This window comes from Heterodontus francisci, chromosome 6 (assembly GCF_036365525.1).
Source record: "Heterodontus francisci isolate sHetFra1 chromosome 6, sHetFra1.hap1, whole genome shotgun sequence".
Taxonomy (NCBI): Eukaryota; Metazoa; Chordata; class Chondrichthyes; order Heterodontiformes; family Heterodontidae; genus Heterodontus; species Heterodontus francisci.
Genome location: NC_090376.1, coordinates 37404879 through 37430803, shown reverse-complemented (window position 1 = coordinate 37430803; position 25925 = coordinate 37404879). Strand labels below are relative to the sequence as shown.

The 25925-nt window shown below is 42.3% G+C and overlaps 1 protein-coding gene across 3 annotated transcripts in view; it reads right to left on the bottom strand.

Moving 5' to 3' along the window:
* Positions 1 to 21105, bottom strand: part of trmt9b (tRNA methyltransferase 9B) — a 52466-nt gene extending 31361 nt beyond the window's left edge. The window contains exons 1-2 of one of the 3 annotated variants that reach the window (XM_068033484.1): positions 21017 to 21065; positions 16661 to 16756 (exon numbers count right to left, since the gene is read on the bottom strand). The gene's annotated coding sequence lies outside the window, so the exon portion shown is untranslated. Of the gene's footprint in view, positions 1 to 16660; positions 16757 to 21016 lie in introns of all 3 variants that reach the window. The other 2 variants (XM_068033483.1, XM_068033486.1) reach the window with 2 other exon arrangements.
* Positions 21106 to 25925: the final 4820 nt, after the last annotated feature.

The window sequence follows — 25925 nt, the reverse complement described above, 5'->3', positions numbered from 1 at the left end:
GCTAAAGGGGCCGGATGGCCTACTCATGCTCCATTTCCTATGTTCCTATGTGGTGAAGGCTTTGGTTTTCACTTTAAAGGTTCTGCTCAAACTACTTATTCCACCATGGGTGCTGTAGTTACCATCCCCCCTTAGCCTGCTGCACAGCAGGAGAATAAGCAGAGGCGACACAGACGAGGGAGTGTTCGTAATTGGACTTTCAGAAGGCTTTTGGTAAAACCCCACAAAGGAAGTTATAAAGCAAAATTAAAGCACATGGGATTGGGGGTAATATACTAACATAGACTGAGGATTGGGTAACAGGCAGAAAACAGACAGTAGGAATAAATGGGTCATTCAGGTTGGCAGGCTGTGACCAGTGGGGTACCACAATGAGCAGTGCTTGGGCCCCAGCTGTTCACAATCTATATCAATGATTTGGATGTGGGGACCAATTGTAATATTTGTTTGCAAATGACACAAATTTTGGTGGGAATGTGAATTGTAAGGAGGATACAAACAGGCTTCAAGAGGATTTGGACAAGCTTAGTGAGTGGGCAAGAACATGGCAGATGGGATATAATGTGGATAAGTGTGAGGTTATCCACTTTGGTAGGAGGAATGGAGCTGCAAAGTATTTCTTAAATGGTGAGAGATTGGAAAGTGTTGATGTCCAAAGGGACCTAGGTGTCCTTGTTCATAAGTCACTGAAAGCTAGCATGCAGGTGCAGCAAGCAATTAGGAAGGCAAACGGTATGTCAGCCTTTATCACAAGAGGAGTTGAATACAGGAGCGAAGAAGTCTTGCTTCAATTGCATCGTGCATTGGTGAGGCCACACCTGGAATACTGTGTGCAGTTTTGGTCCCCTTGCTTGAGGAAGGATATACTTGCCATAGAAGGAGTGCAGCATGGATCACCAGACTGATTTCTGGGATGGTGGGACTGTCCTATGAGGAGACGTTATAAAAACTGTGACTACAAGAGCAGATCAGAGGCTGGGAATTATGCGGCGAGTATCTCACCTCCTGCCTCTCCAAAGCCTGCGCACCATCTACAAGTGCAGCACCAACAACATTTAAGAAACTTAACACTATCCAGGACAAAGAAGGCCACTTGATCAATATCCCAACCATCACCTTAAACATTCACTCCCGTCACCACAGGTTCACCCATGGCTGCTGTGTGTACCATCTACAAGATGCACTGCAGCAACTCATCAAGCCTCCTTCGACAGCACCTTCCAAACCTGTGACCTCTACTACCTAGAAGGAGAAAGGCAGCAGGCGCATGGGAACACCACCACCTGCAATGTCCACTCCAAGTCACACACCATCTTGACATGGAACTATATTGCCATTGGGTCAATATCATGGAACATCCTCCCTAACAGTTCTGTGGGTGTACCTACACCACATAGACTCCCAGAGAGCACGGACAGGCTGGTGGAATGAGTGAACACATGACAGATTAAGTTCAATGCAGAAAGTATGTGGGGTGAAACATTTTGGTAGGACAAACGAGCTGAGACAACACATGCTAAATGGTACAGTTTTAAAAGGGGTGCAAGATGGCAGAGACCTTTGGGGTGCTTAAGCACAGGTCTTTGAAGGTGGCAGGACTGGTGAACAAAGTCGTTAATAAAGCATATGGTATCCTGGGTGTTATGAGTGGAGGAATAGAATACAAACACCAGGAAGTTATGCTAAACCTATACTAGTTTGGCCTCACCTGGTGTGTTGTGTCCAATTCTGGGCTCAACAGGTGATAAACTCTGAGATCCTATTGTAACTCCCTTTTTTTTATGTATTTAATTTACATTTTCCTCCAAGATCTTTTGAGTTTTTGCTGCTTAACTACATATTTATTTCTCAAACTGCTATTCCAGTTTGTTGCTATTTCTGGCCATCTCTACCACTGAGATTGTCTGATTCAATGACTTTGAGTGACTACAATCACAATCGGCTTCTGGATGTATGCTAATGATATTAATTCAACCTCTTCCCACCTTCACTGACTTCAGTACTGCTAATATCCTATCATGCTGGTAATCCAACATCATGGCCTGGGTGAGTCAAAGCTACAGTTCAATTTGGCAGAGTTAAAACCATCCTGTTTGGTTTCTGCCTGTACCCAAGTACCTATGTTGCTGGTTCCATTAAACTTCCTGGGTGTCCAGATAAAGTAGGATTTATTTCTAGATTGAAAGTTAGAGAGGTTATGTCAAACTTGTACTGAGCCTTGGTTAGACCACATTTGGAGTACTGTGTACAGTTCTGGTTGTCATGTTATAAAAAGGATATAGAGTCTGTGAAGAGGGTGTAAGATGATTTATAAAGATGATACCAGAACTGCTGATGAATAGGCTGGGTATTTTTTTTTCTTGAGAAGACTGAGGGGTGACCTAATCGAGGCCTTTAAAATTTTGAAGAGCTTTGATAGAGTAGACAGAGTGAGAGTGTTAGTGGTGAGAATATGGAACTCGCTACCATAGGGTACAGTGGAGGTGAATAGAATAGATCTATTTAAGAGGAAGCTAGATAGGTATATGAGGGAGAAGGGAATTGAGGGTTATGCTGTTGGGTGAGGAAGGATGGGAGGAGGCTCAAGTGGAGCATAAATGCTGGCAGTGACTGATTGGGCCAAATGGCCTGTTTCTGTGCTGTATATTCTATCTATCTATATATCAATATTATCATGGCTGATTCTCAACCTCAACTCAACTTTCTCACCCGCTCCCCATATCCCTTGATTCCCTGAGAGATCAAAGATCTGTCTATCTCAGCCTTAAATATATTCAACGGTGAAGCATCCACAACCCTGTCAGTCGAAAATTCTAAAGATTCACAGCTCTTTGAGTGTAGGAATTTCTCCTCATCTCAATCCTAAATGATCAGCCCCTTATCCTGAGACTGTGCCCCCATGTTCTAGATTCCCCAACCAGGGGAAACAACCTCTCAGTGTCAAGCTCCTTCATAATTTGTATCTTTCAACGAGATCATCTCTCATTCTTCTGAACTCCAGACAGTATAGGCCCAATTTACTCAGCCTCTGGTCATAGGATAACCCGCTCATCCCAGGGACTAACCTTCGCTGTACCACCTCCTTAAATATGGAGTCCAAAACTGTGCACAGTACTCCGAATATGGACTCACCAAAGCCTTGTCCAATTGCAGAAAGACTTCCTTATTCTTGTACTCCAATCCCCTTGCAATAAAGGCCAACAAGTCATTTGCCTTCCTAATTGCTTGCTGTATCTGCATGCTTCTAGGACAAATACATCAAAGTTTGAACTACGCCAAGTTAGATATAAGCAGAAATTTTTAACAAGGACACAAAAACTGCACCATAGAGTCATGCAGCACAGAAACAGGCCCTTCGGCCCATCGTGTCTGTGCCGACCATCAAGCACCTATCTATTCTAATCCCATTTTCAAGCACTTGGCCCGTAGCCTTGTATTCATAGATATGATCTAAGGAGACATGTTCCTAATATCCTGCATGGAATGAGCCTCTACTTTAATAATAATAAATAAAAACAGAAAGTGCTGGAAATACACAGCAAGTCTGGCAGTATCTGTGGAGAGAGAAACAGATTTACCTCAGGTCTGTGATCTTTCATTCATCAGAACTGGCAAAGGTTAGAAATGTAATCTAGGCTTTGAGCAAGTGAAAAGGGGGAGGGGGGGGAAAGAAGAACAAAAGGAAAGGTATGTGATAGGGTGGAGGGCAGGAGAGATTAAATGACAATGATGTCACTGAACAAAGGGCAAAGGGAGTAGTAATAGCTGTAGTAAAAGACAAAGCATTTGTCCAGAGTGAGTGTTAATAACAGAATAATGAACAGCTTCTACTTTAGCTGGTAGTTTCTGAGCAGCTAATGCAAAAAATAACATATATATTTATTATGATGAAAGGTCAAATGGACCTGAAACATTAACTCTGTTTTTATTCTCTCCACAGATGCGCCTGACCTGCTGAGTATTTCCAGCATTTTCTGTTCTTGTTTAAGATTTCCAGCATCTGTAGTATTTTGCTTTTATATATACTTACTAACAATGCTGCAATAGGATTAGAGCTTAAACCCAATTGTGAACATTGACCAAAGCCAACATCAATCTATCTGAAACACTTGCCGCATTTAAAAGATGGGGGGACGGTATCATAGTGATAATGTGACTGGACTAGTAATCCACAGGCTTGAACAAATGCTCAGGAGACATGAGTTCAAATCCCATCATGGCACTGGGGGAATTTACATTCAATTAATGAATAAATCTGGAATAAAACGCTAGTCTCATTAATAATACTTGTGAAACTACTGGATTGTCATAAAAACCCATCTAGTTTACTAATGTCCTTCAGTGGAGGAAATCTGCTGTCCTTGCCTGGTTTGGTCTACATATGACTCCAGACCCACAGCAATGTGGTTGACTCTTAACTGTCTTCTGAAAATGGTGCAGCAAACCAATCAGTTCAAGGGCATTAGAGATGGGCAATAAATGCTGGCCCTGCCAGCAACACAGACGTCCCAAGAACAAATATAAAAAAAAGTCTCTCATCCTCCTCCCTCAAAATCAGTTAAAAGTCTTACTCCTAACTGCTGGCTAGGAATACCTGCTGAAATATGCACTTGTGTGGACGGTGAGCGAGATCAGTCCTGCCAGTGATTCTCTTTAACATCAAACACCCTGCTGTTTAGACTTAGACATGGGCAAGGCACCAGAAGGAAGGCAGAGAGATTTTTAAAAAGATAAGAAAACAAACAAAGGGAAGAAAAAAGGAGCCAGCAGAGAACATGTTGGAATTCCAAGCCTCAAATCCCAGTACAACTTAACCTGCCATATGGATAAAATTTTAAACTGTTTAGCTGGGCTGCCACCCTGTGCACAGTATGCCATTGATGCATTTTAATTTTCACCCACAGAAATAAATTTCCTGTCAGCTTATCAGTGTACCATTGATAATAGTCATGGATATGTTTGCACCTCACTACATCCTACCAGCAGAAAGTCTGACAGCACGAAAAAGACAGATGGGCAGACCTGTATTCAGAAACATCTCAAAGCACATCAAAATGAATTGCTTTTGAATTACTTAGGGAACTACAGCAACCATTTTCCACACAGCAAGATCGTACCACAGCAATGAGACGAATGAACAGTTAATCTACTTTGGTGATGTTGGTTGAGGGAGAACTGTATTCTTCAACTAATGTCATGAGAGCTACCTGAATCATCCATACAGACAGGGCCTTAGTTTAACATTTCATCGTAGGACATTTCGGATTGACGTCTGGCAGTTCTACACATACAAAGTGATCAAAACATGGCATACACTTCTAGGTAGACTACAGTAATTGAAAGTCATGGTTTTACAATTAGATGTCACAATGGGGGAATTTTAGGATCTTTTTGGATCGGTGTTATATAATAAAAATCACTGATCTAACCACAAGTGTGGCTACGCGACACAGTTTCAGCCATGTGCACTAATTTGGTGGAAAACGCTTACACAATATACATAAATGCACTTTTATAGAGAGAGAAAGAGATACAGCACTGAAACAGGCCCTTCGGCCCACCGAGTCTGTACCGACCAACAACCACCCATTTATACTAATCCTATATTAATCCCATATTCCCTACCACATCCCCACCATTCTCCTACCACCTACCTACACTAGGGGCAATTTACAATGGCCAATTTACCTATCAACCTACAAGTCTTTGGCTGTGGGAGGAAACCGGAGCACCCGGCGGAAAACCATGCGGTCACAGGGAGAACGTGCAAACTCCGCACAGGCAGTACCCAGAACCGAACCCGGGTCGCTGGAGCTGTGAGGCTGCACTGCACCACTGTGCTGCCCATGTGTATATTTACTTATCTACTACCATTCAAAATGAAATTTTGCAGACTTTCTCTTTTATTCAAGCTGGAATTCTACCAGGAATTTATCAGAACAGCACATCTTAGTACAGCTTCAAGGCTTTTGTGTAGCTGTTGTGAGTAGTACTTCAGCCCTCCTCAGAGTAATAGCCAAATGAAAAAAAGACCATTGTCCATCTAGTTTGCCTTCTAACATCCTGGTAGTCACATGATATGATAAAAGAGCAATCAATCTCTATCAATTAGGCTATAACAGACAAGGTTAAACAACTTGTCATGGTCTATGTAGTCTCTTTAGAATTCTAAAAACAGCAATCAAATCAGCTCTCATCCATTTCTTTTCTAAGGAGACCACACCCAATTTGCATATTTGCTCTTCATAATCTAATCCCTCCATCCCTCAATTATTCTGATTTCTCTCTTCTGTAAGATTTCAATAGCTACAATATACTTTTAATATAGTGACATCCAGAACTGTACACAGTATTTTAAGTATGGTCACACCAATGATTTACAAAGTGGCAGGATTACCTCCCTATTCTGGCTCAATAGTGACCCTGTAATACATGCCAACATCTCATTTGCTTTACTCATTGCAATCGAGCATCGTTGTGATAGCTTCAATTTATAGTCGATCAGGACCCTCAGATTTTTCTCATTTTCTATGCACGTTATTTTCTTTCCATTTAAGCAATTGTCCCTTCCTGGATTTTTTGTCCCCTTGTGAAGCACTTTGCATTTATCGATAGTGAAATTCATTTGTCACCGGTCTGCCCAATTCCCAAATATATTCAAATCCTCCTGTAGCTTATCCTGTTCAGCTTTGCAATCTACCACCTTAATTAGCTTTGTATCAATTTTGAATCTATTGAACAAAAGAGATCCCACTGGTAATATGCTATGAGATTACTAACAATCCCTGTATTACTAGCCTCTGGGTTCTACCAGTCTAATAATAAGCAAGTAACCAAGCAAGTAAAGCATAAACAAAGATCAAAAAACACTTGTACGCTCTGCTCTTCCTCTTATCATTTTACCAAAAAATGCACAAAAAGATTAAAGTGTACATACATATACCATGTCAATATGAGCACTGAGATCACATGCCCAATAACTGTCTTTTACTCATTTTTTTATTTACTAATCAAAAATGCAATTAGCCACCTTTGGCTAGTGGGTAACATTGAACACTATGCTAGATGGATGATCTAAGCTGGATGGCCTTTCTCATCTATATCTTTCTTGTGCTGACATTGCCTTATTCCAGACTATGTGCTCAAGTTCTAGAGCGGGCTTGAACCCTCAACCTTGTAACTCAGAGACAAGAATTTCATGTTAAACAAGGAGACACCTAAAAGAGCAATGTATGTATGTATGTGCTAGGGTGAGAAAGACTAGATTGTAAGACCACCTTGACAACACAGGAATTGCTAGACAAAGCAAGACCAAGGCCCATCCAGTTGGCATGCTACCATCCTAGTGGTCACATGGTATGTTGAATACTCGACTTTTCTGTAACTAGATCTGCAAATTTATAATTAAAAAATCATCTTCAGTGTCTGTCATTCGCTTTTTTCTTTCTGCATTCTCTCCCTTCAATTCCAAAAGAATTATTAACAAGGGAAAGCCAAGAGCTAGAGATTCTGATCAGTTTGCATGAGTGAACTTAACACACTTAACCAATGTTTAAAAAAGGGCTAAATTTCCATTTTCGAAAAAAAGCTTTGTAACTGGCCTCCTCAGACAAGCCAATCTAAGCTAATCGCAGCAATGTAGGTGGATACTTAAAGAAGGCAAATTTGTTCATGTTGTTTTTGACTTAATGACCAAGCATGCAATGGGATAATTATTTTGACATTACTGGTAATAAATTATTCAAATTAATCAAGATGGTTTTTAAAAATACACAGCAGCATTAGACCGGCTATGATGAAATATCAACATGCTATATCATAGATTCAGGGCATGTTCAGGGTTAGTGGCCATGATTTCCCAATTGGTGAGTTCATGTTCTTGGTCAGGTTTTATGATTGAGGCAATAAGTTGAGACTAGGAAAAGGTGGAGATGAGCAGAACGTCATCATAACTTATAGTTACAATCTCATTAAAACACTTATCAACAATAGTTAATACATCACAATTTGGATTCTTTACTTTTAGCCCACCTGTTCCACTGGAAAGGAGGTCTTGTTCCAGAAAGCTGCAGATGTTTTCACAGCAGGGCGTTGCTGGCATGAGCCTCCTGTGGCACTGGTCCTCACACACACCAAGAGAGCCGATCCTCTGCCTGTACCCTGTGTTGGGGGTCTCGCTTTCTTCCAGCTGGATCTCTGTCCTGTGGAGCAGCATGTGGCCAAGGAGAAGGCAGCTTGTGCTGCTGCTACTGTCAGTGTTGGTGTAGCTGCTCCTCTTGCGCTTCATCTGAGGTGCAAGGTAGAGTTGCATAAGCTGCTCCCATGCTGTGGTAAAGTTTGACAGCAGGGAGGTGCAACAGAAAGTGAGCAGGACAGGTGAAGTAACTTCCAAGAAGTCGGCAATCACCTGTCAGGCACTGAAAGCACTCTCTGAGAAGAAGTGCTGTAAGCAGCAGCCTACCACCTTGACATCTTCAGTTACACTGATTAAAGGCTTCCCAGCCTGCCAGTCTCACTGAAGAAGCACTCCCTTCTGTGCCCTCAGTAACCCTTGCAAGTTCCACAAAGCTCAGGAAATAGGTTCACTGCTGGTTAAATCCAGAATCTTTGGTGAAAACAAAACTTAATTACCTATTAGAATAGTTAAATGCTTTAGCCAGCAGCTGCACAGGGGTTCCCCATTCTCCTTCAAACCCACATGGTGGAAACCAGGAAGAGGGGCGGGATGATGACGGGATCCTGACCAGGAGCTGCATTGTATTATGGCGACAGGGGTCCCGGTGGCAGGCAGAAAGGCAGGGAGAGACCCCGCCTCAGCCCTCCGTCAGACCCCAAAGCATTTTACGGCAGGCAGGCAATTAACTGCGCACCGTTGGGGATGCCATCCCTTTAAGGAAGGAGCTCCCGCCTCCAGAGTTGCCGGCCAATCAGAGGACTGGTAGCTCTGCTGTACCTGCAGCACCAATGAGGTGGTGTCCGGAGACTGCAGGAAAATTGAGTGGGGTCGCTAGGGGCATTTAGGTGGGCACTGGCGACGGATTAGGGTGGGAGATTGGTGAGGGTGGAGAGGGATGTTTTCCCAGGAGGAGTTGGCAATCACTGCCAGGAGGGGCCTCCAGATGCCCTAGATTGCTCCCAAAGGAGGGAACCCCTCGCAGGGCCACCAGGCTTTACCTGGCGGTGTCTCCCCAGGGCAGCAGGCCCCTCCGTCTTCCACAAAATTGAGGTGGTGATGGCAAGAGGCCTTTAACTGGTCATTAATTGGCCACTAAACAACCTCAATTGGCCTGGGGTGGGAAGACCATCCTCGGCCTTCCCCATTCCAGAAGAAACGGCAGGGTGCCCGGGCAACATTGGGAACGGTGACCCCTGCCATTTTGGTTGCCCCTCGCTTCCATGCCTGCTTCCAAGGGCAGAACAAAATTCTGCCCCAGATGTCACTTTTAGGTTTTTAACTCCCCCCATGCACCAAAGCCCACCTCCCTTTGCCTGTAAAAATTCTTCCTCAGGAGTCCACTCAAATTCCCTTGTTCAGTTCTGATTTCCTGCAATTATATTTTGAGTCAATTGGTAAAGTGTGCGATGAGTTCCTTATGTTGTTTGATCGTTGAAGATCTCAAACAGGTTTATTACAGCTAAACAATTATATACAATACAGAGCAAACTATTTACAGAACTTTCTTCTAGGTGTTACAGTTGCAGAGTGACCCTGGCTTGGAGTCACATGACTATGTCTTGGTACTTAGCTCATTAGCATACTAAGATCTTAAAAGGATATCACTCTTAAAGGATATCATACAACAAAATGTAGCGGAAATGGGTGATTAACAGAAAAAACGTGATACTTACGCAAAGTAAGTGTTACACGACAGATGTGTGCACGGATGTAAGGCTTGAAACACAATAACAAATCTCCCTTGACATTGCTGATTTTTAGTTGTAGGTTAAACTAATTATAATAGAGATTCCGCACTAACCAACAATTTGTCTGGCCCACTGATTTACAGTGACCAAATAAATGAAATAGAGTTTTATTGTACAGCATTCTGGAACTAGCAGTGTTTTGAGGATCAAATTCAGGAAATCTGACCATTTTTCCATGAAAATCATAAATTAATTACTTCAATTATTATATATTCTTTAATCTGTGTGTTTAGTATTTATTTCTGATCCTTTTTAAAAAAAACAATATATGCAGGAAGATGGTGAAGAGACATCTGCAGTTCTATGTCGGTAGCAGTTGCATAGTAATAATGGGAAGTGGAGGGGGGGTTCATGGGTTTGGCAATAGTGGGAGGGGTCTTGAGATTAGTAGTACTGGAAGGTGGGGCTATGCTTGGTAGAACTGAAGGGTAGTGCAGGACCCTGGAATTACTGTTGTGGGCATGGATGGGCATTCAAGGCAAGAGCTGCAAAGAAGGTAGGACTGAGTAAGGGGCTAGGGGAGGGGTTATGGACACAAAAACAGTAGAAGGAAGATGAATGGTCTGTAGAAATGGGTGTTTCGGCCAGTGCAGCTAGAGATTATAGAGAGAGCAGGAAGGCATGATTATTCAGAGTGGGAAATGGTGGGAGGGAATAGAAGAGGGCAAGTGACAGGATGACCCAAGTGTGCAAGCTGGGAGGGAGAAAGGAAAATATGTATATGATATGGGTGGGAGATGACAGTAGAGTGAGAGAGGTTTAAGGCAATGAAGGCTTCCAATTCTCAATGATACTCCTTCCCTCAAGTTTGGGGAAATCTTGTTACTTCATAAGCTTCCATAAGTAACAGAGGGTCACCTAAAACAGATGGGGGTGCCTTTAGGGATTAACGCTCCACCACTACAAAAATCTGTTCCTGGCCAAAACAGAAAATTATTTCTTGAAGTGCTGGGTGGGAATCCTTATATAGCCAACCCACAAGTTTGGGGAAAGGCCTTATTATTTAAACTGGAAATGCTTTTAATAGCAGGTGGCTTATCCACAGTTGTGGGGGAAGCCATCGAAGGAGTTTAACTCCTGCACTTCAAATACAAGTTTTGGGGTTGGGCCACTGAGGGAATATGGCTTATGAAGTGTGCCATTTGGCTTTGTGGTGTTGGATGTGCAGAAGCCAGGAAAGATGAAAATAAAACTGGGAAGCAGGGCTTTGAAAAAAAAAGAGCAGGGCTTGTAAAGAAGAACCATGTCCAAAAAGGGGCCCTTTGGGAAAAAAAGGGCTGGACTGAGAAATAAAGAAAAAACAAGCATAGCAGGCAACAGGACAAGGAATCAAAACAAAAAGGGCTGGGAATTGGGAGATAAAAGCAGGATACATAAAACAAACACAATGGACATTTGATGAAAGGATGGGGGAGAAATTTTTTTTAAAATAGCAGGTAACTGGCCTTCTTAAAGATATAGGAGGTGTGGGAATTACAAGCAGGGAGCAAGTGAAGTTATGAAAACTTGGAGAAAGCTGCAGGTGAAGCTCGAGGTTCTGACCCTAGATGGAGCTCAGAGCTTCGACTTGGAGGACAATATCACACGATCCCCTTTAACTCATGAGAAGCAAGTAAAAGATTGGTGCCAATGTCTCAATTTAGAGGACTGAATCAGCATCATTGAAATCAAACTGAAAATTAATGTGGACAGCAATAGCATAACATACATGGGTGGCAAAATTGAGACACAGCCACTAAGTGTGAAAAACAGAAAGTGCATGCTAAATGCAAAACTTTAGATTGTAATACAGATATGCTATTAACAGCACAACTATTTTACAGAATTCCCACCACAAAAAAACTTGTCCATTGTCCCACAAAGTGGCAGGATGAGGATTCATCCCTACAATTCCCACCTTGAGTTCATAGTTATTAGAATAGACTAGCATGAGAGGGTAAGGTGATTAATGGAAGTCAGTTAAGAGAAAAATCATAGAATGGGTCAACTATGCTGCTCTGGTGCACCTCCTAGTGGCTACTTATAAAACAGCAAAGAGAGGTAGGGGTAGGTCATTTACACACCCTTTCAACTAGGAATGGACTGTGGGACCTGAAGAGGAAAGAAAACCTAAAAAAACAAAAACAATTTTATCTTTAAATTTACCGTGGCTCTTTCCAAAACTGAGCATTTCCTTATTATCTGCTTGTTCTCTGCTGAAAATAGTTCTTCTAAAAGTGCATGAAGAACAAAGAAAGCTAAACTAGAAAGTTTACCATGACTCAAAATTTATGTAATAAGCACAACATATGTTACAAGTAGAAGACATTAAATTCAGTTCCTTAAAGAACTTTTCCTGGTACTTTGTTGCTGTTAGGGAGCATGAGAGAGAAATGCTAAAGCAAGCTGGAGAAACACTCCTCAAATTTAAAGCATAATTTTAGACAGAGCTGCATTTCATAAATAAGGGGAAGTTACAGGTAACTACAATTAATGACCTGAAATAACATGTGCCTTGAAATTGCTACAATTGGCTGAAATATGAACATTTTTGGTACAAGTAAAATTTGCTATCTTTGAACTGTGGCATGCATCTTCATTGTGTCTGAAGAAATGTAAGAACATTCATTGTCTGTAATTACAGGAGTGTTGCCTAACTCACTGACACACATTTTTAAGAATTACCTCCCAGAACCTAATCATCCAAATATCAGCACTTTGTTTGTTAATAGTGGTAATAGAAATTATTTTTAAAATAGAAATCACAACACAGAAGAGGCCATTCATTTGGCCCATTGACAGAAATGATAATTCAACACTTTTCCTGAAAGGGAAATGAGCTGATTACAGTATTTAATTTTTCTGCAGGGGAAGGTGGGTGGGGAGAGGAAGAGCACAGAGACACTGAACATAATTACAAAAGATCAGCTCATCCATGTAATAGGCAAATATAGTAAGACTAATAAGCTAAATGGAGCCTAATCCAGACAACCATTGGGGAATTAAATTAATCTATAGAAAGAAAAGGCAGTATTTACAGTAAGCTGAGAGGAAATAAGCTTATCTTCATCAAATGTATTGGTCATTCCATTTCTGGATCTTATTTGAAATGGACATGCTGTTTATTCAGGAGAGGAGATTGAATTAGCATCTGCTGCAAGAATTAAAATGCCAGCAGCAGAACAAGGGGCTAGATTTTCCCTGCAGGAGTGGTTGTACATGCCGAATCTGCCCTGGGGGGAAACAGCCACTCATTGGGATTTTCACAAGGGCACCCCCTTAATTTGGGATGGACATGGTTCTCCATCCAATTAAGGGCAGTGGCGGGTTATCAAAACTGGAGGGCCAATCAGAGGCCTTCCAGCTTGAGAGGATCAGCAGGCTGCAACGGTAGGTAATGACCATTTCCAACAAGAGAGATTCTATCCATCTCCCCTTGACATTCAATGGCATTACCATCGCTGAATCCCCCACTATCAACATCCTAGGGGCTACCATTGACCAGAAACTGAACTGCAGTAGCCATATAAATATCATGGCTACAAGAGCAGGTCCGAGGCTAGGAATCCTGCGGCGAGTAACTCACCTCCTGACTCCCCAAAGCTTGTCCACCATCTGCGAGGCACAAGTCAAGAGTATGATGGAATACTCTCCACTTGCCTGGATGGGTGCAGCTCCAACAACACTCAAGAAGCTCGACACCATTCAGGACAAAGCAGCCTGCTTGATTGACACCCCATTTACAAACATTCACACCCTCCACCACCGACAATGGCAGCAGTGTGTACCATCTACAAGATGCACTGCAGCAATGCACCAAGGTTCCTTAGACGGCACCTTCCAAACCCACGACCTCTACCAACTGGAAGGACAAGGGCAGCAAATGCATGGGAACACCACCACCTGCAAGATCCCCTCCAAATCACACACCATCCTGACTTGGATCTATATCGCCGTTCCTTCACTGTCGCTGGGTCAAAATCCTGGAACTCCCTTCCTAACAGCACTGTGGGTGTACGTACCCAACATGGACTGCAGTGGTTCAAGAAGGCAGCTCACCACCACCTTCTCAAGGGCAATTAGGGATGGGCAATAAATGCTGGCCTAGCCAGTGATGCCCACATCCCATGAATGAATAAAAAAAAGGTAAGAGAGACGCGCTTCAACATGGAGGCACCGTCTCTCCAACTTTTTTAAATCTTTAATTAAAAAAAGAGAGATTCAGCAGCCAAGCCATCACTGTGTGTTCCTAAAACAGCACCTGGATTCACACGCCCAGCACAACTGTCTCTGAATCTGAACATTGGTTCATCTATGTGGCAAGCTGACAACACCCTGTCTACAAGTCAACTTCATCCCATCACAGGACCACTAACTTTAACTTTTGACTCTTTCACATTGAGCTGGATTTTAAATACCTGACGCATTGGGAGCGGCAGGGTTGGGGGAATGGGTGTTCAGTAGCACATGGGTAACCCAGAAGTAAGTGAAGCACGTTTGTCTGTGGCTTTTTAATCCAGCCACTGAGTTAACATATTATTCACAGGTTTCCTGACCACCAACAGCTGTACGAGTCAATTTCAACTCCAGTATTCAAAGGAATGTTGCAAACATTAAATTTGATGGATTCTGGAGTTGGGAGCAGAACACGAGGATGTGACAGAATCAAAGCTCAGGGCTACACCTCGCTTTAAGTAACATCTCCCTGGATGTGACGTCAGGTAAAGTCTGGCTACCCGACCCGAACCCGACTACATGTGTCGGGTTTGGGTCAGGTCAGGTCTGTATTCTGCATCCAGCATTCGAGCTAGGGTCGGGTCGGGTCGGGTCGGGTTCTGTTTCGTATTGTTTTCGCTTTAATCTACAATTTTTTTCTGTTTCATTAATATGGTTGTAATTTTCGGGTTGGGTCGGGCATTTAAAAAAATTAAAGGACTCAGGCCCGGGTCGGGTTCAGGTTGGCTGTTGTCGGGTCAGGCCGTGTCAGGTTTTAATTTTATACCCGAGCCAAGCTTCAATGTCGGGAGGGCTGTAAGGGCCCGCAGGAAGATACTATTCCCAAACCCCTCATTCTGCCTTCTCAAGATTACTCCAGCATGTCACTCCTCACACCAACTTACCTTGCAGATGCACCCATCCTTCTCTATCAATGCACGTCTTTTCACATCCTCATTTGTCCATCCAGCACTGACACTCACCCTCATCTTTATGCGATGTCATGCCTCTCTCTCACAAGTATCCTCAACAAATGTTCTCCATCTATCCATTCACCATATGCCATTACTCTCACAGGTATGCCTGTACCTGTACACTCGGTGCACCTGGAGTGCGACCTAGTTTCGGGACCGGTGACCGTAGGGCCTGTGCCTAGTCTGCCTGTGGACAGGGTTGAACTGCTCCTAGGTAATGATCTGGTGGGGGTGAAGGTGGTAGCACCACCACCACCCCCCCCACCCCGATAGTGGAACAAAGACCGCAGGAGGTTAGAGAGACGGCAGTGGCAGGAGACAGTTCACTGCAGTTCCGCTGAATGTGTAGTGGGGTAGGCCATCATCAGACCAGCTCCCCCACAGCACACTGCATTGGCACTGCAGGCAGATGACCATGAGGTCTGCCTGTCTGAGAAATTTGGAAAGTTAGGAGACCCAGGGAATTAATTAAACGGATTTTAACTAGCTGAGGCTCAGCGAGCTGATCCAGTCTTGCGAGAGTTAGCACAGGCTGCCCCGTCTGAAAGTGAAGCAGAGGGAGTCCCTGATTGCTACAAGGAGTGGGCAGTAGTTCATCAGTTAGTGGTGCCGCAGAGGTACCGGAGAGAAATATTAAGAAGGGCCCACGAGACTACAGTGGCTGTACATGCCGGTATACGAAAGACCAAATCCCGCATAAGACAGCAGTTTGACTGGCCAAAACTCCACAAAGATGTGGTGGAGTACTGCAAGAGTTGCCACATGTGCCAGGCTGAGGGGAAACTCCAACCTACAGTGAAACTTGCACCCCTAAGTCCTGTACCGGTCCAGCAGAGGGCTGGTGAGCTGGAAGGGATCCCCATCGAGAACAAAAGGGAACAGGCAGGCACATGGCTGGCAACAGTTTAGAAAGAGAAGAAGGGAAAAAAGTGAACAACAGGGCAGGTTAAAGGAAGTCCGGGAGGAATCCTGGATGAAAACCCACAAAGTCTAGTCAGTCAACCCCTAAAAATGTGAAAGGTTAGTCCCTACATCCTCCTATGTAAATGCAGACATTGAAGTACCCCACCAGAGTTGCTAACAGCATTTACAGGAACCTGCAGAGACAAAGAGAGACCTCTATGGGGCACGGAAACCATGAGGGTGATACCTCACCTAGTCGAAGTGCCACAGGTGACTGCAGCCAAGACTGCACAAATACCTACAGGCAGGGGTGTCCCAGGGAACAAAAGGGAGATTAACAAAGAATCCTCCCCCACAGTCAGAGAAAAAGGGAATCATCTATCCCCTGAAGGCAAAAGCCTTTGCATGACTCAGCAAAGCATTAAAAGAGAGCTCAGGATAAACCTGCCCAGGACTAAATCTCCTGGAAAAAAAAATGACTTCAACAGGAACCAAGACCCAAGGCAGTCATGGCAATGGGCAAACTGAAGGAAAGCTTCCTCAAAGAACCACATGGTTTCTGGGATGCCAAAAAGGGGAAATTAAAGCAGCACTGGCACCCAGAAAAGACAATTTTAATAAGCTTTAAGATTCATGAATGAATGGAAATGCATGGTTTTCTGTACCTTATATATATATTTCTCAAACCTTTTAATGAAATGCGCCTTCTCTCAAATTGCATTTCATTCCCCTGGGTGTGGAGGTGTCATGCAGGCTCCCACCTGCCAAGAATGAGGAATATTAATTTCGCCACATGAACATTAATTTTAAACTGTTACAGGAGTGAAGAAAGAACTTGTTAAAAAAACCCAGAATGGATCCTTGGCTGCAGAGACATTTTTGCATATTACAGACAGTGCTTAAAAAGGGACAAAGGACCATGCCCTGACACATTCAACCAACGATGGACTTTTGATTACTAGACATTGAAGGTGGGGGAGCTAGCATTCCAGGTTGACTGCTAAGATAGCAGAATCCACAAACACAGAAGTGGTTATACTAGTTAGTCACTAACTAGCTGTTGCAGAATTTGAACTTGCCACAGAGTTTTGAACTGGTAGAGAAAGCTCCTGACTCCTGGATTGAGAACATCTCTCTCCTGTCTGCTCTCATCTCGTTCTCACCAGCTTTGGAATCCATTGAAAACACATGAACCCCAAGAGAGAAAAGTCTCCTGCAGTGAATAAGGTTTAAGAAGAATACCGGGCCCCAACTAAAAGCAAGAATTACCTACCAGCAAGAACTACCTACAAAAGGACTCTACAGTGAGCTCGAAGCACAGTAACAAGAAACTCTTCAGATATTGCCTCAAACCTCTCCACTTTATTTTTCTTCTATTCTTTTCTGTCTCTATTTGCACGTGTGTATCACAGATGCATGCTAGCGTGGGGGTGTGGTGTGTATCTGTAAGCATTAACCGAATTAGAGTTTAAGTTCTAATAAATTTCACTTTTCTTCTATAAACTAAGAAAGCCTATTTGTGCTCATTTCTTTGCCTTATAATTGGAAAGCGGTGAACAAGGATTCACCAAGGGGGAGCTCAAAACATAATGTGTTTAAAAATAAAACCCTGTTACAATAAGACCAGGTGAAGGCTGAAAGGAACCCCTAGACACCTTTCTCACCTGGTCATAACACAGGGAATAGTGCATTAGATAGGGTTTTCCAATTAGAGATTGATCTCTTACTGCTCAATACCAATTTATACTTAGACAATAGCCCCAATGCCACAGGAAACCACACAGCCACTCATATCATCAATGAATTAACTTATTGCCAACTCACACCTGCCCACAGTTAATGTTCCATATAAATGAGTTTAAACAATTCTACTATTGAGCAGCTAAAATGAAGCAAGTTAAATTAAACTCAAAATAGGTAAAATAAGTAATGCAAAATTTCAGTACTAATGTCTCAATCACCCAATGAGACTATTCTCCATCCATACTATCAAGATATTGCATTGCTGAAAACTACCCTACAATATCTGTGATTGTGTGTATTTCTCCAGAAAAGAATATTTTTCTGATTATATACTTATGTTCCTTTTTTCGATAAAATAAAATGCTAATGGAAAAGTATTTAAATAGAATCCAATGAGACAATACTATAAAACAACCATACAAAAGCATAAATGTGTGCAGTAACATTGGCATCAAGGTCAGTAAAAGTTACAATCAATATTTAAATATTTTCTGCATTAACAAAGAGGAAGATATTTTTATTTGCGGGACAGATCACAGAATCATTACAGTGCAGAAGGAGGCCATTTGGCCCATCGTGTCCACAATGGCTCTCTGTAAGAGCAATTCCCTCAGTTACATTCCCCTGCCTTCTCCCCATTACCCTGCATATTCTTCCTTTTCATATAACAGTCTAATTCCCTTTTGAATGCTTCAATTGCACCTACCTCCACACACTCTCAGGCAGCGCATTCCAGACCTTAACCACCCGCTGCGTGAAAATGTTTTTCCTCATGTCAACTTTTGCATCTCTTGCCAAATACTTTAAATCTGTGTCCTCTCGTTCTCGATCCTTTCACGAGTGGGAACAGTTTCTCTCTATCTACTCTGTCCAGACCCCTCATGATTTTGAATATCTCGATCAAATCACCTCTCAGCCTTCTCTTCTCGAAGGAAAACAGTCCTAACTTTTTATTTATTTTTTTATTTATTTAATTTTATTTTATTTTTATTTTTTTTAATTTTTATTTTATTTATTTAACTTCTCCAATCTATCTTCATAACTAAAATTCCTCATCCCTGGAACCATTCTCCTGAATCTTTTCTGTACTCCCTCCAATGCCTTCACGTCTTTCCTAAAGTGCAGTGCCCAGAATTGGACACAATACTCCAGCTGAGGCCGAACTAGTGTCTTATACAAGTTCAACATAACCTTCTTGCTCTTGTACCCTATGCCCCGATTAATAAAGCCCAGGTTACTGTATGCTTTGTTAACCGCTCTCTCAACCTGTCCTGCCACCTTAAATGACGTATGCACATATACACCCAGGTCCCTCTGCTCCTGCACCCCTTTAGAATTGTACCCTTTATTTTATATTGTCTCTCCATGTTCTTCCTACCAAAATGAATCACTTCACATTTCTCTACACTGAACTTCATCTGCCACCTGTCTGCCCATTTCACCAACCTGTCTATGTCCTTTTGAAGTTCTACACAATCCTCATCACAGTTCACAATGCTTCCAAGTTTCGTATCATCTGCAAACTTTGAAATTGTGCCCTGTATACCAAGGTCTGGGTCATTAACATATATCAGGAAAAGCAAGAGTCTTAACACTGATCCCTGGGGAACTCCATTAGAAACCATCCTCCAGCCCGAAAAACATCCAATAACCACTGCTCTTTGTTTCCTGTCACTCAGCCAATTTCATATACATGTTGCTACCATCCTTTTTACTCCATGAGCTACAAGTTTGCTCACACACCTGTTGTGTGGCACTGTATGAAACGCCTTTTGAAAGTCCATGTACACCACATCAACAGCATGGCCCTCATCAACCCTCTCTGTTACCTCCTCAAAAAACTCCAACAGGTTAGTTAAACATGATTTTCCCTTAAGAAATCCATGCTGGCTTTTCATAATTAACTTGCATTTGTCCATGTGACTATTGATTTTATCCCAAACTATTTTTTCAAAAGATTTTCCCTCCACCGAAGTTAAACTGACTGGCCTGTACTTGCAGGGCTTATCTTTACACCCTGTTTTGAACAAGAGTGTAATGTGTGCAATTCTCCAGTCCTCTGGCACCACCCGATTCTAAGGAAGACTGAAAAATTATGGCCAGTGCCTCTGCGATTTCCACCCTGACTATTGTCAGTATCCTTGGATGCATCTCATCTGGTCAGCTTAAACCTTATGATACAATGATCACTATCCCCTAAATGCTTTCCTATTGATACTTGATCCACTCAGCCCACCTCATTCCCAAGAACCAGATATAGCAGTGCCTCCTTTCTCATTGGACTAGCAACATATTGTCAGAGAAAAGTTTCCTGAACACACTCTAGGAACTCTTGCCCCTCACACTACTATTATCCCAGACTATGTTTGGATAATTAAAGTCCCCCTTATAACTACCCTATAATTTTTGCACCTCTCTGTAATTTTCTTGCTAATTTGTTCGTCCATGTCCTTCCCACTAGCTGGTGGCCTATAGACAACACCGAGCATTGTAACTGCATCTTTTTTGTTCCTTAGCTCTGGCTAAATTGATTCTGTCCTCGACCCCTCTGGGACATCCCTTTTCTCCAGCACTACAATGTTCTCCTTAATCAATAACGCCACCCTTCCCCCTTTTTCCATGATTTTTTTCAGTGATATGCGACATACAGCAGTTATTTGACCACTTGGAGCCAAGCACCATGTCCTAAGCAAATAAGGTGAAGGATAGAAACATGTGACAAATGCCAGTTGGATAATTGTTGTAGAATACAGGCGACTTGGTTCTGAAGCTTTAATTATATTAACAGTGCCAGTTATATTGTCAGTTTTACATTAATGCAAAGTGATTAGGATGTCCATCAGCACAAAAGTGGCAACATAATTGGTAAATACTGAACACACCAAAGCCATAGGCCCGGAATACAATAGTATTTCCATGCTCACAGCAAAAAATCGTCATAAAAGCAACAAAGTTTTTTTTTAATTTTCACGGGTAAGAAAAAAGTAGCACAGCATTTTGAGTCCCTGAAATACCAGTGATAATTAATTTCGATTAAGATCAGCGTTTGCCGGGTTTGAAAACTCAGACTCAGCTTCGTGTGAGTTCAGACAGTCCTCCCTCACGAGCTTTAACTGGCTTTGTTCAGCAACAAGTCGATCTCATTTCTTGCATAATGGAAGTAGTTTGCTTTCCCTGCACAAGTTTAAATGCAGTCATCTTATTTTCCTGAGTGCCAGAACGTGGACTTTATTTAACGAAACATCGCACAGCGTTTTAAAAGTACAATGTCCACGTACCTGTCGGAATATGGTTTACTGCAATCTGACTGCTATTACTGCAGGCAGGTTTGGAACGTTGACCGGAATTGGAACGCGCTCGGTTTCTGTAACTTAGCGACGGCCTGCGAGCTGTCACACAGCAATTGACAAATACACTGGCAGCGAGCTCTCATTGGCCTGTACTATCACGTGCTTCCACCAGCTGCTCAGCAACCAAGCAAGTTGCAGCAGCCCCCGCCATTCAAGAGGTGGAGGTGAGCAAGTACACAGTTTCAAACTAATAGCCACTACGAGACTTTGCTGTGTTAATTTGGCACTTAGAACATTAACTTCAACAGTTTTGCAAGAGAGTTTCTTTAGCAAAAAGAGGGAACATCAACTTCAAGCCAATGAAAACAGGGATCGACATCGTCGGCTGCACCTCTATTCGAGGATGACATCTACTCAAGGTCACTCATTTCTGCTGTGGGTCTTCAGGTGACTAAACAAGCCGATTCTCGGACCCACAGATGTTTGGACATATGGGGCAGGATGTCCTCCGAGGTAGTGGGATCCAGAGTGCAGGATTTGCTTCCTTTTCTTCCCTTCTCTGCCCCACTCTGCCTCATCATTAAGGTGGGGAACACCACCACCTGCAAGTCCCCTACAAGCCACACACCATCCTGACTTGGAACTATATCACCGTTCCTTCACTGTCGCTGGGTCAAAATCCTGGAATTCCCTTCCCAACAGCACTGTAGGTATACCTACACCACATGGACTGCAGTGGTTCAAGAAGGCAGCTCACCACCACCTTCTCAAGGACAATTAGGGATGGGCAAGAAATGCTGGCATAGCCAGCGACGCCCACATCCCATGAATGAATTAAAAAAAATGTTTAAATGTTGCTTTGATTGTGCCTTCCACAAAGTCAGGTATGACTGATTCAGCACCTTTACCCATTATGGCTTGGCGATGGGTTATACAATGCTGGACAAACAAATCTCCATAATGATCTTTCACTTGCCTAGAAACACTTTCACGTTGGGCTAGTATTACAGATGCCCTGTCCGATGTAAATCCCACAATTTTTTTCTACAGAGTACTTGTTTTGGTCCTTTTCCAAACAACCAACAATGGCCACTGTCACATTTTCTCCATTGCAGTGCACAGGTATTTCAATTCAGCTCAAAACCTCGGAGTGAATTTCCCCTTTTTCAACATTCACAAAAAGATGGTAAATAATAAGCTGGTTCTTGTCATCGCAGTCAGTGCTCTCACCGCACAAATGGAGCATCTACTGCTGCTTGAACTGCTTCACTGTAAAGATAGTCACTTAAATCCTCTGTGTTTCTTGGCACAGTTCTTGCACTATACTGCAGTCTTTGAAAAGGATCAGAGTTTGGGTCAATTTTTTTTTAGCGAGTTCATTAAAGACGACACCTGTTGAAAACGGCAGTTCGGCTTTTGATAAACTGTAGGCAAAGCAAAGATCATTCCGTGCATTTTTAAGACCCTGGTTAACATAAACTTACCTGGCCTTCTCTTTTGGCTTTGGCCTCCTTGATCAATCTACCCTTCTCTATGCTTGACATATTTGAAGTCTTTGACATTTTTTGCACCATTTCTCAGCATGGCCGCAAGCTACAGTTGACTTGATCTGTTTCATTATTTGGCCACATCTTGCACACTCCATAAAAAAAAAATCAGTGGTTCTTTCAAAAATGAAATATTCTCTTTTTCAAGTTTGTTGCGAACCCAATGCCATGTTTTTTCACGAAAAAAAAAGGTGGGAAAAACGTGAACGTAGAATTAGAATTCACAGCTGCCTCCCGAGTCTCTCCCTGCTCATTGAGGACACTTAATGCACGTTAAACTTTATAAATGTATTCTAGTCCAAAAATTGAACGAGGTATGACTGTGTAGATCGATGTCCTTCGCAGAGTCTAACACAAGAACCTGCACAATATTGCTGCGTTCTTGATGAAACAGCTCATTTACCAACTTTCCATCCTCCCTATTTCTATTCTGTTAAACCGGTATTTTTGGGGAATTTCTCAATTTGTTTCCGACAAAGGGGTTTTTTTTTTAATTAAAGGAATTTTTTACCTTATGCACTTAGCTCTGCATCACTTGCTCTCCCTCTTTCCAGTAGGTTCTCTCTCACACACACCTCTACTCAGGTCTCTTTCATGCCCTCTGCATATTTTATTCTGCGACACTTGAACCGAGCCTCCTCATCAGCAGCGGGAGCCATGAGTCACGTTGCCGCTTCAAGATCTCCAACCGCCCGACTTGAGCTGAGCGTCCTCATCATTTCCCGTTGATTTGTCACATTGCCACTAGCCTACTGCCTTGCTGATGCTTTCCAATTATTCGCTCCTGGTAATATTAAATGTCTTGTACCTTCAATCCTGTAAAGTTGTTTTTTTTTTCAAATAATCTAGCTGCTAAATTATTTTAAAACACAACTTTAAAGCCTTGGAACAAAAATTTAAAATTACCACGGCCCTCAAAATTTTTACCAAGGACACTGGTGTCCGTGTGCAGACACGTTGACAACCCCTGAATGAAAATGGATGGTAGGCAAGCAGAAACACTTAGGTCTATCCATTCACAACAAGAAGGGAATAGAATTTGTGGATGAGTGTGTGTATGTTAAGAGTGTGAACACGATGACAATTGTTATTTCCTTAAATTAGAAATGTTGTAACTAATAACTTTAAATGGAGGTTATGATAATGAGATTGACTTGTTGCTAAACAAAGTCAGTCAAAGCTCATGAGGGAGGACTGTCTGAAACTCACACGAAAATGAATCTAGGCTCTCAAAACCCAGCAAACGCTGATCTTAATCGAAATTAATAATCGGTGGTATTTCAGGGACTCAAAATGTTATGCTACTTTTTGCTTACCCATGAAAAATGTGTTTTTAAATTTGAACTTTCTGTTGCTTTTATGACTTTTTTGTTATGCGCATTGACGTACTCCGGGCCTGTGGCTTTGGTGTGTTCAGAATTTGCCTAAATTATGTTCCAGTTTTCGAGCTCATGGACATCCTAATCACTTTGCATTAATGTAAAACTGGCACTGTTAATATAATTAATGCTTCAGAACTAAGTCGCCTGTATTCTACAGCCATTATCCGACTGGCATTTGTCACATACTTCTATCCTTCACCTTATTGTGCTTGGCTCCAAGTGGTCAAATAACTGCTATATGTCCGGTATCACTGAAAAACAAAACATGATATCTGTCCAGCAAATAAACATGTCATCCTCTTTGTTCATGCAGAAAACATATAAATATTGGATTGCTAGTTCATACATATATGCTTTCTAAGGACCTGTTTTCTTAACTTTAAAATGTGCACTTTTCTGATCTTTAAAGAAAATCCTCATGTTAGCTTTTTCAGATTGTAATTAGCCAAGATGGGAAGAGATTTCATCTGCCCCTACTTTTTCAAAACGCAAGTTTTCTTCTTTTATGTTAAGTTTGAGCATAGCAATTTTTTTCAACAGCTATTACAGCTATTAATAATGTAAAGGGCAGAGAGGGGGAATAGTTTCTAAAGTGTGCTCAGTAGAATTTTCTACATTAGTATGTTTCCAGTCCAATGAGGAAGGCAGCATTGCTGGATTTGGTTCGAGGGAATGATGTAAAACAAGTGGATTAAGTGTCAGTAGGAGAACATTTAGGGGACAGTGATCATTGTATCATAATGTTTAGGGGAGCTATGGAAAAAGACAGAGCAATCCAGAGTAAAAATACTTAATTCGAGGAGGACCAATTTCAGTGGGGTGAGAATGGATCGAGCCTGGGTGAATTGGAATCAAAGATTGGCAGACAAAATTGTATTTGAACAATGGGCAGCCTGTTTGGATACAGTTAAGGTACATTCCCACAACAGGGAAAGGTAGGACAAACAAAGCCAGAGCTCCTTGGATGATACAAGAGATATAGAGTAAGATGAAGCAGAAAAAGGGTGCATATGACAGATGTTAGGTTGATAATACAAGTGAGAACCAGGCTGAATATAGAAACGTCAGAGGGCGAAGTGAAAAAAGAAATGAGAAGCAAAGACAGAGTATAAGGAGAGACTAGCAGCCAACATAAAAGGGAATCCAAAAGTCTTCTATAGGCATGTAAATAGTTAAAGGGTAGTAAAAGGAGGAGTAGGGACAATTAGGGACCTAAAAGGGGATTTATGCATGGAGGCAGAGGGCATGGCTGAGGTACTAAATGAGTACTTTGCATCTGTCCTTACCAAGGAAGAAGATGCTGCCAAAGTCATAGTGAAAGAAAGAGGTAGTTGAGACATTAGATGGGCTAAAAATTGATAAAGGGGAGGTATTAGAAATGCTGGCTGTAGTTTAAGTTGATAAGTCATTAGGATGGGATCAGATGCTTCTGAGGATGCTGAGGGAAGTAAGGGTAGAAATTGTAAAGGCACTGCCCAATCTTCCTTGGATACAGGGGTGGGGCCAGAGGACTGGAGAATTGTTTTAAAAAGTGGTGGAAGGATAAGCTTAGCAACTACAGGCCAGTCAGTTTAACCTCGATAGTGGAAAAGCTTTTAGAAACAATAGTGTGGGACATTGTGTTTAATTTGATTGAGTTTTTCAATGAAGGAACAGAGAGGGTATTGTGGTTGATGTGGTGTACATGCACTTCCAAAAGGCGATTGATAAAGTGCCACATAACAGTCTTGTCAGCAAAGTTGAAGCCCATGGAATAAAAGAGTCATGGATATGAAGTTGGCTGAGTGACAGGAAACAGAGAGTAGCGGTGAACAGTTGCTTTTTGAACTGGAGGAATGTATATAGTGGGGTTCCCAAGGGCTCGGTATTAGGACCACTGCTTTTCTTGATCTATATTAATGACCTAGAATTCGGTGTGCAGGGCACAGTTTCAAAATTTGTGGATGACACAAAACTTGGAAATATTGT